The 13,402-nt window shown below is 41.4% G+C and overlaps 1 protein-coding gene across 1 annotated transcript in view; it reads right to left on the bottom strand.

Moving 5' to 3' along the window:
- The window catches only part of COL19A1 (collagen type XIX alpha 1 chain), a 325,408-nt gene extending 312,968 nt beyond the window's left edge, over positions 1 to 12,440 (bottom strand). The window contains exon 1 of the mRNA XM_010967573.3: positions 10,747 to 12,440. The gene's annotated coding sequence lies outside the window, so the exon portion shown is untranslated. The remainder of the gene's footprint in view (positions 1 to 10,746) is intronic.
- Positions 12,441 to 13,402: the final 962 nt, after the last annotated feature.

Below are 13,402 nucleotides of genomic sequence, written 5' to 3'. Positions count from 1 at the left end.
ATTTCTCCCATCCTCGTCAACATTATTTTCTTTTTTTTTCTGGTTTTTTTTGGGGGGAGGGGTAAATTTGAGGTTTTTTTCTTAATAGTGGCCATCTTAATGAATGTAAGATAGTATCCCACAGTGGTCTTGATGATCATTTCCCTAAGAATTAGTGATGTTAAGCATGTTTTATTTGCTATTTCTATATCTTCTTTAGATAAATATCTATTAAAATCCTGTGCTCACTTTTTAATGTGGTTGTTTGTTCCGGTTTTGTTGTGTTGTAGGAGTTCTTTACATATTTCGATATTAACCCCTTATCAGACAGAATGATTTACAAATATTTTCTTCCACGTTGTGGGTTGCTGTTTCACTCTGTTAATTGTGTCCTTTGCTGCACAGAAGTTTTTATTTTTTTATTTCTTTGTAGTCCAATTCATCTATTTTTTTCTTTTGGTGTCTATTCTTTTGGTGTCATATACAATGATTTATATTTTTGAAATATATTATTTCACAATTCTATTTTCTCTTCTGAATAGTAGTGTTATATATTTGGGCTTCACTAATATTGTTACATTTTCTATAAACTTAACTATATTATTACTGCATTGAAGAGTCCCTGCTACTGGAGTGATTACTGCACATGTGAAAAGTATTCTTTTTCTATTTAAGGAAAAAAATGGATATATGCAGTGCCTACCCCATCTGAGCCTGTCATTGGCATCATTATTAACATGAATGTGTTCCCTCCCATAATTGTTTGTCTGTCTGAATGGAGATGCCTACTTTGGAGCTGTTACAATGAACGACTTAGTAAATATCATCCCTGCAATGGAAATCTGAAACATTACTTAAATTAATTTTTATATTGAAGTAACTAACATGGAAACAAATTGCAAGTAAAAATTTGCTCTCTTAATGTATTCAGCAACTACAACATTATTAGAATAGCTATTGTAAGAGTTTATATACAAATAATATTATATCATTTTTGCCATAACTCAAAGTGTTTTCAAGTCAAATATAAAATAATGCATCATACCAATGCCTAGATGTTGTCAATGTTCCAACTCTTTGGAAAAAAACTAAAGACACCATCTTTGATATTCTGCATGTGCCAAATACTCTAAGATCAGCATTTTAAAATTAATTCAAGATTTAGATATTTCTGGATGAATAGCTAGAAGCAGTAATTGCAATATTAAAACCATATGTGGTTCTAAATATCAAACAGCTGGTTTTACGCCTTGTTTCTTTTGAACACTCTCATCGAGCTATCGTTGCAATCCTCATATGACTTTGCAAACTTTGTTTTCAAGTCAGTTGGTAGCTGTTAAAGCAACTCATTCTATTTCAAATAAGTGAACTCACAAATATTGATCTAACTTTCAGAGAGATCCTTGATTGTTTGCATTTTTAAGCAAAGTGATTTTTATTAGTTGACAAATTTCAGGGTAGTCTAGTGGTTAAAACTTCGTGTCTGGGTTCTGCCATTCACGAACAAGTTAAATAATTTCACTGAGCCTTCATTTATTCATCTGAAAGCTGGTATAAATTATTTAATACCTGGAAAGAATATGGTACAGGGCCTTGAACATAGTAAGTGTGCAGAAAGGTCCCTGCTATTATAATTGTTTGCTCCACATATTCATAAATAACAATTAGTAAAAATCTTTGATTGTATTTATCTATTCAACCTGAGATTGATATTGATATTGGAACAAAGGAGAAATGCCAAAGCATCCCAAACAGTTTCTGTTGTTTGAAGCTTTGGTCTCTGTTTTGGCAACAAAGAACCAGAGGGCTATACAGCTGTGAGCATGAGAGTTCAATCCTGCAGTCTCCCCTCTATTTCTTTGAGTCACTTAGAGGATTACAGAACTTAACTTCAACCTCATGTATTCAAAATGCTTGAAGACTAGATGTTTTAGTTAGTTGACAAAATACTCTAGTTACTAAAGAATTCCACCACTCTGCTGAAATGTCTCTGGCCAAGCTCAGCAAGAACTTGGAAGAAGAGTCAATCTTTTTCTCTCCACATTGAATTCAACTCTTGGAGGCATGTCCAGCAGCTGATCACTCCCTCCTTCTTGACACCCTCACTCTCATTGGCCTTCCTGCCCTCACACTCTCTGGTATTTCCTTCTAAAGTCCCCTTGTCAGAACGTTTTTCTACCTGATTTCTTAATATTGGTATCTATGGGCCCTCCTCTCCTATCCCATTATAATGTCTCCTTAGGTAATCCTACCAGTGCTCCTGGCTTTAAGTAGTATCTGTCAGATGATGGATCTAAAAAGTACATCCTCTCTGAACTTCAGACTTTGCATTCAGCTGCCTACTCACTACACCCTGTTAGCGGTCACACAGACATGTACATCTTAATACAAATTAAATGCTTGTTTTTCACCCACAACTTGACTCTCATGCTCTTCCCAGTCTCAATAACTAGCACCCATCAAAGTGCTCAAACTAAATACCTAAGCAACACATTGATTCTTCTGCCTTGTGCATCACCATCTCCTAAATCCAAACTATCAACAAGTCACATCAGTGTCACCCCGAACATATCTCAAACCCACCTATTGCTCTCCACTCCTCGGCCACTATCCTAGGTCAGGTTGCCCTGGTGTAGACTCTTCAACAGTTTCCTAACTGACTTCCCCACCCATCATTGGCTCCTGACCAACCCCACTCTATAGCACTAGAGAGCTTTCCTCAGAATCAGAGTTGGATCTTGTCACTTCACTGTTTCAAACCCTTTACTGGTTTCCCATTGCACTTCGTATGGAACCCAGAAGTCTTTGTATAGCCTAGGAACCCCTAATAAACTGGCCCCTGCCCACCTGGGCAGTCTCATTTGGTTCTTTTCACTGATGTCCTAGTCTTCGAAGCACCTGACTCTTCCCCACCCTTCAGGGCTTTTGTGCGTGTTGTTTCCACATCCAGCAACATGCTGCATCCTGTTCACCCTGCATCTTTCAAATTTAATGCTACTTCGTGGACGAGCCCTCCCCTGACCGGTGAGTGTCCTGGCCCCGTTATTCTCTAGCTCAGACTATTCTGTCTGCACACATAAGTTTACTGCCCTCACTCAAATCTAAGCTCCTTGAGGGCAGGGACTGTAAGTCTTGTCCATCACTGTATCCTGGGTGTCTGGCTTAGTACCTGGAAAAACAGGGATGCAATAAACATTCTTTGAATTAAAAAGTAAGAAACAGCCAATGTTTAGATCATGAGATACAGTAAATTATATTTGAATCTGTAGTGACAATAATTTAATCTTATTTTGTAATTCTTCAGGCATTCCAGAATCTTATTATATTTCAAGAGTCATTATAATGGACATCCTTCCTCTTTGTAACTTTCTAAAATGTGTTACTATTAGAGGTTCCGATCTTGATTAGAGATGTACTCCACTCAGCCAGGAACATTTGAAAAACCTATCAAGGTCTCAAAATAAAACATTGTGTATGTTATACACACACACACACACACACACACACACACCCCTTTTCCACATCTTTAACTCTGCTGTAGGAAACTGCGGGGTCAACGCCAACAAAACTATCATGGGCAGAACTTCCCTTGGGGACTTTCTGGACTCTCCCCCAGATGCTATTCACTGTCCCCAGACACCTGCTGTCCTTGACCCACTTCCAGTGTCCTCTCTCGATTTCTCAATTTTATGCTTTGTCCATCATCAAAAAATCTCCTTCTTCATCAGAACTGGCCTGTTTTCTATCCTGTGTCCTCAGATCCTGCTAGGTGACTATCAAGGCCATTTTAGAATTGAATTCAAGTCAATGTCATCACAGGTTAATGTGTTCTTCTTCCCAGGTAAGACTTCAACACAGACCTTCAATACTTTCCCAATGGAGGGACTCGTGCAGAGTCTCGGGATAATATATGTGGGTGGGGGGTTCTCAGGGCCCCCAAATCACTTTTTTCCCTCAACTTGTACAAAGATGGCCCATGATAGATTTTAAGAAGGATATGGAGAATACTGGTCTCACTTTCTGAGGCAGAATTCTGATAGATGGCATTTTATTTAATACTTATAGGAAGTTGAGAGGCAGGTGTGGCTGCCTGAACATTAGCAAGAGATCCACATTCCATACGCCTAAAGGTTAAAACTAATGGTAATGAAATCGATATGCGTTTCCTCCGTTTATCTTGGTAAATCTACTTTCACAAAGACCTAAAAGCCAAGGTCAAGTTTACAATTGAACAGAACAGATAGCAAGGGCCCTGGAAAACCTTAATCCTTCATTCCTGTGACTGGATGAGGTCCTACTATGTGCCACTAGGGACACCGGAGTTGTTGGGAATATCGCTGTGAGCCAGTCGCTGGTATCACTCTGGGTTTTTTCTTATTTACAACATGTTTTTTTTAATTTGATAAGCATCGCCATATTTTCTCATGATTGATACAATTTAAAAATAAGCTTGTGCGTTCACATAGATTTTTTTTAAATGTAGCATCTTGTGGGGAGGGTATAGTTCAGTGGTAGAGTGTGTGCTTAGCATGTATGAGGTCCTGGGTTCAACCTCAGTACCTAAGTTTAAAAATAATAAAATAAGATTAAAAATAATATAAAATGTAGCATTTGAATTACAAATGATTAGCAGAATCCATTACTTCATAGTACATCGTCATCTGTACAAACTTCATTTAATTGAGTACCTAGGCAAAAGTAGGCTGGTGTTTGATGCGAAGGTATATTAAAATCAAAATCAAAAATAAAGATTGAGAAGAAACAAACATGTCCATTATCTTTGAGAGATCAGCACTAGGAAGCAAAGGAAAACAGAAGACGTAGATCGAAGGATGGAATGGGGGCTTGCTAGATACGATGGTCAGGGCTCACTCAAAGGAAAGCAAACAAAATCTGCCTGCAGAATAATTTTACCGTCATGCCGTCTAACAGTTTATAATGCTCATTTTGCAGCTTTGAAATCTTGTATTAGGTAAAGAGTCAGAGAATTTGATCTCATATCAAAATCAAAAATAACATGGAAAAGGCAAGTGAAAGGAGAAAAAGAGGAGAAGATAGAAGGCAATATCGATTCACTTTAAGGAGGCTGTTAAATGAACAACCCAAAACTTTGACTTAAAAAAGTAGGCTTGACTTGTTAAATGGCTGAGAGAACGTATGTTTTCAGAGCACTCATTATAAAGAAATGCTGTGGGTACAATGACCTACTGTATAGCACAGGGAACTATAGTCAATTTCCTGTAATAACATAATGGAAAAGAATCTGAAAAGAAAAAATATATATGTATGTTTATGTATAACTGAATCACTCTGCTGTACACCTGGAACTAACATTGTAAATCGACTACACTTCAATCAATTTTTTAAGGTCAAAAAATAAAATTAAATTGATGCATTAAATATATTTTTAAAAAAATAAACGCTGTGTGAGTGGGTAGAGGCTTGATTTTTAAATCAAACCTTCTTGACTCCCCTCCAATATGCCCCTCCCTAACTCCACCAAGAGACTCTGGCCATCCTGCTATGAAGCGACCCATCTCGTAAGTAAAAACAACAGGTGTGACACACCTGTTTTTTTACCGATCTTTAGAATCTATCTTTAGTGAAGCTATAGTAGAGTCTATGAACTATTGGAGAAAATCAACTGGAAAGTCACTCCTATACAGTTAAAAAGCCAAGCCAACAATAGAACAAGAAACCCTCAAGACCTTAGGACTAGACATAGCCTTATTTCACAGTTTTGCCATCAACCATAGTGATGTATCTGAGGTTAGTCTGCAGAAGTCTTTTGCAGCTTGGGCGATGTTTCTGCCCTTGTTAGAGTCTACAGAAACCTCTTGATTTTTTTTCCCCTTCTCTTCTTCTTTTTTAAATTACTGTTTGACTGCACGTACACATTATATTTCACGTAAATACATATATACTTCCTGATTTTTACATTTCACTTACAGGCATCATCTTTAGGATCCCAAATCCCATCTAGGAACCCAAATCAGAAATTTCAAAATCGTCTCGAAATCATTCGTCATCCCCCACGTCAAACCTCTATCCTCTACCTTTAAAACGTTTTTTAAAACCATACCAGCTTCCTCATTCTCACAAAAGCTGCCCAAGTTCATGTCCTCACCATTTCTAACCTGGAAAAATGCGATAGACTCCAACAGCCTCCTCTCCTCCAGGCCTGTTCCGTGTAGTTCCATCTCCCTCCCGCCCAAGAACTCAATTTCCAAAGCAAAGACCTAATGGCTTTCGTGTTCTGCTTTATCAAAATCTCCTGCTGCTCCTCATGCCCACGCCTAAGGGAGGCGCTCGAGGCTGTGTTATGTGGGGCTTCAACCCATCTGACCAGGCTCCTGTCCCACAACCTCCTTCCAAACAAACTACTCCATCACACTCCTCCCAATTCCCCAGTTCCCCAACCATGCCAGGCTTCTGCACAGGCTGTTGGGATGTTCTTCTAGTTCTCTCTCCATCTGCTGGACATTGACCCTGCCTTCCACATGTTCAATGCCGTGTCCTCTATGAAGTCTGCAGACCTCATCGTGGGGTTCATTACTCACTGCCTCACCATCCCCCAGAGCTCGGCTCAGTCTGTACCGCACAGTAGTAACTCGTGCGCATTCTGTCTCCTCTGTACTGAACATCGTATCTTAATGTTTGCATTTTGTTTAAACTTGGCATTTAGTTGGTACTCATTTGATCAATTTGTAGGAGGCATATAGCCTAAGGCAATACATTTACCAAAAAACAAATGAAAGGTTGAAACCAAGTAATAAATCAAGATATGGAATTAATATTTACCACAAGATATGAATGAACTGAAGAGTTACACAGAAATATAGGGAAATATAATAAAAGACTGGTCAATGAACATAATTTCAGTTATTTAGTGAGACCAAAAAAAAAATACTATTGAACTTTACAGAAAACATCCTCACTGGTTCTTTTTTTTTTTTTTAAGATCCTTTGCATTATCTTTTTATTTTTCAATTGAAGTATAATCACTTTACAATGTAGTGTCAATTTCTGGTGTACAGCATAATGTTTCAAGATTATACATACACATACATATATTGCTTTTCACATTCTTTTTCTTTATAGGTTCCTACAAAATAATATAGTTCCCTGTGCTCTACAGAAGGACTTGTATATATCACTGGTTCTTAATGTTTATCCTTCTCTAAAAGTGATGAACTCTGAAACATTTTTCCTAGTAGTTTTCCTATCTCTGCAAAACCAGTGGCAACTTCCCAGGGGGTCGATAGCTCATGTTCCCTTGAGCTTAACCAACTCTCTCCACCGTGAAAAGACTTCTTTGTTTTATTGACTCGCTCCTCTGAACTATAGTTGTCAGTATCAACATCTTTGATACTGTTCTCAATTGCAACCGTCAGGACTGACCTCTATTTTGTCAGATTTTATTTCTCTAGCTCTATTTCCACAGATATTTCTAGATAAATGACCCAATGCCACTTCAAATTTTAAATTAATAGATATAAATATATATATATATTTTTTTTTTTCCTAATCCATTCACTTTTCCTCCTGTTTCTGTTTGAAAGACTCTACTAGCTTTCTGATCTAATAATCTTGCCATCTCAGGATTATCTTTAATTTTTCTCAAAGAGAGGGACCAGAGACGCTCTGGGCTTTACAACCTCTGCATGGATAAGACAGGCCTATTATGCCACTTTATTTTTAAAATTCCACTCTTGCATTTTCCATCTTTATATCAGTTTCCAAATATGCCACTTCTTTACCTGATGATCTCGCAAAATCACCTGCAAAATGATAACCTACAAAATCACACCCTAAAGAGTCCCTTGGTCCTCAGTGTCTCCTCTCTGATACTGACTTGGCAGGGGCATCTCCAGTTTCACCCCAGTTGGATTCTCAGTCTTACTGGCACATGACAGCTCACCCTCACCTCTAAGCCTTCACACATGCCATTCCTTCTGGCTGGAATGCCCCCTCCTGCTCTATTCTGCTAAGCCTCCTTCTTCTCTGCCTCTTTAGCATACACATCCTCCACATGGCTCGCCTCAAGTCATCCAACTCCAGAGTCCTCCATTCTATTTTTTTCCAGCATCCTCCCACCCCAGGTTATACATTAGCATCTCTCCAGCTCTGCTGGTTTGTATTAATGCTAATTTTTCATTCCACGCTTGAATTTGTATTTAGGATGCCAACTGGCCATACAACCATGGTTTCTATCTCCACATCTTCTCCTGCCTTTTAAACACCCATTCGGTGTACCCACCAGGCATCTCTGCCTGCTGGGGGGGAAGAAGTAAATAAAAGAACTAAAATTGCAGCAGGAGAGATTAAAATGAAGGCCCAGAAAGTAAATGGGAATTTTCCATTACTGGCAAATGCCATGGGCTTCCATCTGTTTTAGGTGGTTTCCTTGGACGCCGATGATTCAGGTACAGAGACAATCATCACATTTGGTTTTCTGTTCTCTTTTTGCTCTTTCTCTGACCTTTTCTTACCAGGTTCGGGCTCAGTCCCCTGGTCTACTGCCCGCCTCCTCCCTCCTTTCCCAGGAAAGCCCACTCAGACTCGGACCAGCTGGAAAGCTCAGCTGGACAACACCTCAGGAAAGGCCCTGCCTGTCACTTTCTACATTTTCTATCCCCTCGAGGGAGAGAATGAACTTTCCACCCGTGGGGGTCACTTTTTGCCCCATCTGAAAACCTAAACATTTCAGCTCCTGCTCTGCAGGCACATATCAAAGATCCTTGCTTAGAAAGGGCCCTACAGTTTTCTCCCCAAGGACCAGCAAGGAGATGCTGAAAGACCCCTGAAAGACGGGGCAGGACCCTGTGGGGCCTTCCAGGGACAGACCCCCTCCCCCATGGCCTCTGCTGTAGCGTGTCTCTCAAGTAACCAGGTAACAGTGGCTCATGCATATTTCTTGAGTTTTTCAGATGCTTAAAACCACCGCCAAATGGAAGTAATTAACAACTTGATGATTGTGACCGCTTGAACCCCAGACCATCTGGCCCTAGGGGCTGATAATGTTGACCACCCCATTACCTCCACATTAACCAGAGAATCCCGAACAAGCTGGTCACGCACCCTGCGACCCCCCATCTCTCATCTGGCTTTTAAACATGCTTTGCCAAAACCCCTTTGGGGAGTTCTGGGTTTTCTTGGGCATGACACCCCTACTCCCACCCCCCTTCTCCTTCCTCAGCCCTGCAAAAAAACCTTTCTCTGCTCTAAACACCAACATTTTGGGGTTTTTTTTTTTTTTTTTTACCGCATTGTGCATGGAGCACACAAACTTGCCTTGGGTAACAGTGTCACTCAGTTCAGCAGTTTTTTTTAAATCCCTGAAAGAATGACTCTGGTGCTTGGGGCAGAAGAAGATGCACCATTGCTGTCGCCCTTTCTTTTCTTTCTTTCTTTTTTTTTTTTTTTCTTTGTGCGTGGGTGGGAGGGGGCTGTTGGAGAGGTTTTATCTGATCCGCGCCATTATCTGCAGATACAAACTGCCCACCCGGATGGTCCTCCCACCTTGTTTTGTCCTCCAACTACTCCTCCAGCAGAAGATGGAACCAAGTAGTCTTGGAATTGGGGATGGGTTGTGGGGAGGCAGCACAGTTATTTCCTTGACCCCCATTTCCCAGCCTCAAGCAGGAGCTCAGATCACTGGCTGCTACATTTTCTGGATGGTTCCAGTAAAACTCCACGCATTTTCAGGATTCTGAGTCCTGCTCTTCTCCACCCCCAGTCCACTGTGCCCTGAAGCTGGCCGGCCACGTGTCCTGGACCCCCGCTCCTCCCCACCCTCTGCCACTCCGCGTCTCTGTGCCTCTAGGGGCTCCTGGAACCTGGCCGGTCCACCCGCTGGTCTGCCCACTGACTCGCCTGCTTGCTGCGTTCCTCGGTCGCCGATGTAGAGCAGCTCTGGCTTTGGGATGAGCCAGCGAGCCTGCGGTGGCGGCGGGCTGGGTTCCGGGCCAACAAACTTCTTCGGGACCCTCCAGCGGGCGCCCCGGCGGGCGGCCCGCCTCCTCCCCGCGCCCTCGGAGGCGGATCCCGGCAGCGGAGGCAGCGGCTGGGACGGTGGGGGCGCCTGGGCGCAGGGCCGGGGCCGAGGAGGCCGAGTCCTGGGACCCCCGCCTGCGCCCGCGCCCCGGGGAGCCGCACTCGGAGAAGCAGCCGCGGGTCGGAGCCGGTAACCCGGCGGGGAGGAGGCACGGCAGCCCCGCGCCCCCCTGTTTATGTCCCTTAACTGTCTCCTCGCTACCAGGGGAGGGGAGCGTCTCTAGACCGAGACAAAAAAAAAAAAAAATCGAGCGGCACGAATGTATATTGAGTTTATTTGTTTTGTGCCTTTAACCTCATAGATTTTTGTTTTCCTTCTGTATTGGTGTCTGTTCACAGCGGCATCAGCAGGGCTCCTGGTTCCGCCTTACAAACACGCAGTCCAGCCAAATCACCTAGAACTAAAGTATGTAGCCCGCAGCCTGCCTTCCGTGAACCCGGCCACACAAACCACAATCTGTGTAGCCTGCAAAGTGGCCAGATCGTGCCACCCGTTGGGGGCCCCGCCGTTGCGCACGCTCTCCATGGGAATGCAGAATTGCAGGTGTGCGCTGTTCAGCCACCCAGACCCAGCTCCGCGCGCAGCACTGTTTTCACGTTTTCTCGCCAAGCAGATGCACGCCGAGGACGAGAAAAGCGAGCGGGTGACCCAGGGCTGGCCTGCGTGCGGGAGGGAGGGGGGAGGCCGGGTGGCCGCGCCGCGCAGCTTACCTTGACCGCGACCGCGAGCGCGCGCCTGGCCCCCCGGAGGCGCAGTGGAGTCCGGGCAGGGCTGCCGTACCGCCGGGACTGAGCGCCCTGCGAGTGGGGAAGGGGAACGCATCCCTGCCCTTATTAGTCTCTCCCGTGTGACCCTCCCACTCGGCGGGGACGGAGGACTCCGCCAGACAGGACTCCGCCAACTCGTGCCCAGGTTTTCCTTAATTACAGCCCTGTCGCCTGGGAGCCACGAAGAATGCCTTTCAGGTTTCTGTTTTATTAGCGGTTTCACAGATAGGATGACGGATGGATGCAAGTGCCTACAGTGTCTCACTTCGGTTAGGAAGTGTCTTCAAAGTATGGCATGTGGCGTCCAGTCACAAGTAGATCATTAGTTTTTTTGTTTTTTTTTTAACACTTGAGCTAAAAGGGAAAATCATTTATGTTTCAGTTTTTACTTTTATTTCTATTTCTATAAAGTTCATCAAAGAGAGCCTGCCGGATTCTGATCATGTGCGTGGATACAGGGTGGTGGGACATGGTTTGTCTCAGAGTCCACAAAAGTATTATGTGATTTTAAATATTGTATCTTTCTGTGAATTGAAACTGCAGATCCTGGGTTTTGATCTGGGAGTCTTTGGGACTCCTTGGAACATGTGAAGGTGACACTTTTCTGCAGATCAGTGTAGGTGTATGTGCGTATGTGTAGGTAGACAGATTATATATAGTAGGTATGTATGTATATTTGTAATACATATTGTGTGTGTGTATATATATATATATATATATATATATATATATATATATGTATATATATTTGAAAGAAAAGTGAAACCATTATAGAATTCAGGCATTAAAAAACAGACAAATTGGTTTAATGCTCAGTATTGGCACAGTTGGAGATAAATAAGAATAAATTATACTATTTATCACTAACAGTTAAAATCATTAAGATAAGAGTCATCTTAAACCATAGAAATAGGGTTCACAAATGGTCTGGGCTCACAGATCAGGAAATAAAGAAAATTAGGCTGGTAAAAATCAAAATGTTAAAAAAAATTTAGAAGATAGCTGTTTCCACTTCATGGAAGTGAAACTCCTAAAGAGTCAACGAGAAGTGGTTTTTAAACCTGTCTTTCAGCGTGATCAAAATCCCTGCAGTTTCAGAGTCTTGCAACCATGGTGATGCAAACCAAGTTTCTATGTCAGGACTTAAAACCTCCTGGTGTGTTTTCTTCTCCTGTGATTTTCATCACTGGTTTTTGGTTCACTGTGGAAAGAGGCCAAGGAAGGAGGATGTCACACGAGTCACACCGCTCAGATGGCTATTCGGAAAACACGGTTCACAAACCTGCATCAGACTTGTGCCGATCTTTCTCTGATTTTTTAAATAGTATTACCCTGATCTGAATCTTTTTTTCTCTCACTAAGCAATTGTACTTTATCTTTTAATTGCTAGTGAGTTGAAGTAAAAGCATCCAGGCTTTATTTCTCTTAGAGATTATTAACTTTACATTTATATTTAATTAGTACTATTTAAAGGAAGACTTTAAAACTACTTAACAGGAAGCTGGACATTTTGCCTCTAATGTGTGTTTTAATACAATTAAATCAACTTCATCTTACATGATTTGCTTATACATTTTAATAATCTCATAATCTTTCAGAGGTTTTCGAACTAACCAAATACTTTTACATTTTTGTTTCTGTCTTGAATTGCTCCTTTTCCTACTCAGTGTTAAACTAACCAAGAGTTCAGAAGAAAGTGAGAAATGAACAAATAAAATTAAAAAGTATTCATGTCTGTGCTTATTTTGTTCCTAGATAACGCCAGCATCCTCAGATCAATAAATAAAATACTCCTGTGTTCTTCTTTCAGAAAAGTGTTCGAATCTGGGCTGGTTTCATGATCACAGACTGTCGAATCCCGAGGTCTTGGTCCTTTATCCAGTTGTTTTCATTGAATTTTACAGTGACTTCAAGTCAAAGAGCCCCTAACCAAGCAGCTTTTATTTCTCTAACCTACATACAGTTATAAATGAACCGCCTTTCCGCTTGCTTCTGAAGCTACCACTGGTATGAACATCTGAAAATAATAGGGGAATCTGACAGGACTTTGAATTCCAGCAAACAACTTGCAGGGTCTCTAATGCCCAGTTTAGCTGTACCCTTGCGTGCCTTAAAAAAATTTTTAAAATTTCAAACACAAACTCCTTTCAATATTTATGCCCCATGGGAGACACGTCGAACTAGTATTTTTATGCCATATGCAGGATAAATTCCATTTGAAATGCATTTTTAAAAAACTGTTCCATATTTTAATGCCCCACTTACATAACTTAAACAATTTAAATTAACATTGCACCACATTTTGATAATTGAACCATGATTAGAAATTTAAAGAAGGTGTTTTTTTCTAAGCCTCACTTCTCAATCGTTTGTTTTTTGTTTTAATGTTTTAAAATGTACTTTAATGGGAAAACTGTTAACATTCTCATCAAACAAATTAAATAGACAAAGGATTCTGTAAAGTCATAGACACAATTATTCTTTGGAGGAGCAGAAGTGTCATCATGCCGTTAAAAAAAAAAAGACTTGCTACTGAACTTGTTCGATAACACAAAGATCTGCGCTTACTTTTTTTGGTGGTATTTGACAGTCGTTTTTT

The sequence above is a fragment of the Camelus bactrianus genome, chromosome 8, assembly GCF_048773025.1.
Source record: "Camelus bactrianus isolate YW-2024 breed Bactrian camel chromosome 8, ASM4877302v1, whole genome shotgun sequence".
NCBI classification, from domain to species: Eukaryota; Metazoa; Chordata; class Mammalia; order Artiodactyla; family Camelidae; genus Camelus; species Camelus bactrianus.
This window is presented reverse-complemented; position numbering and strand designations above follow the sequence as displayed.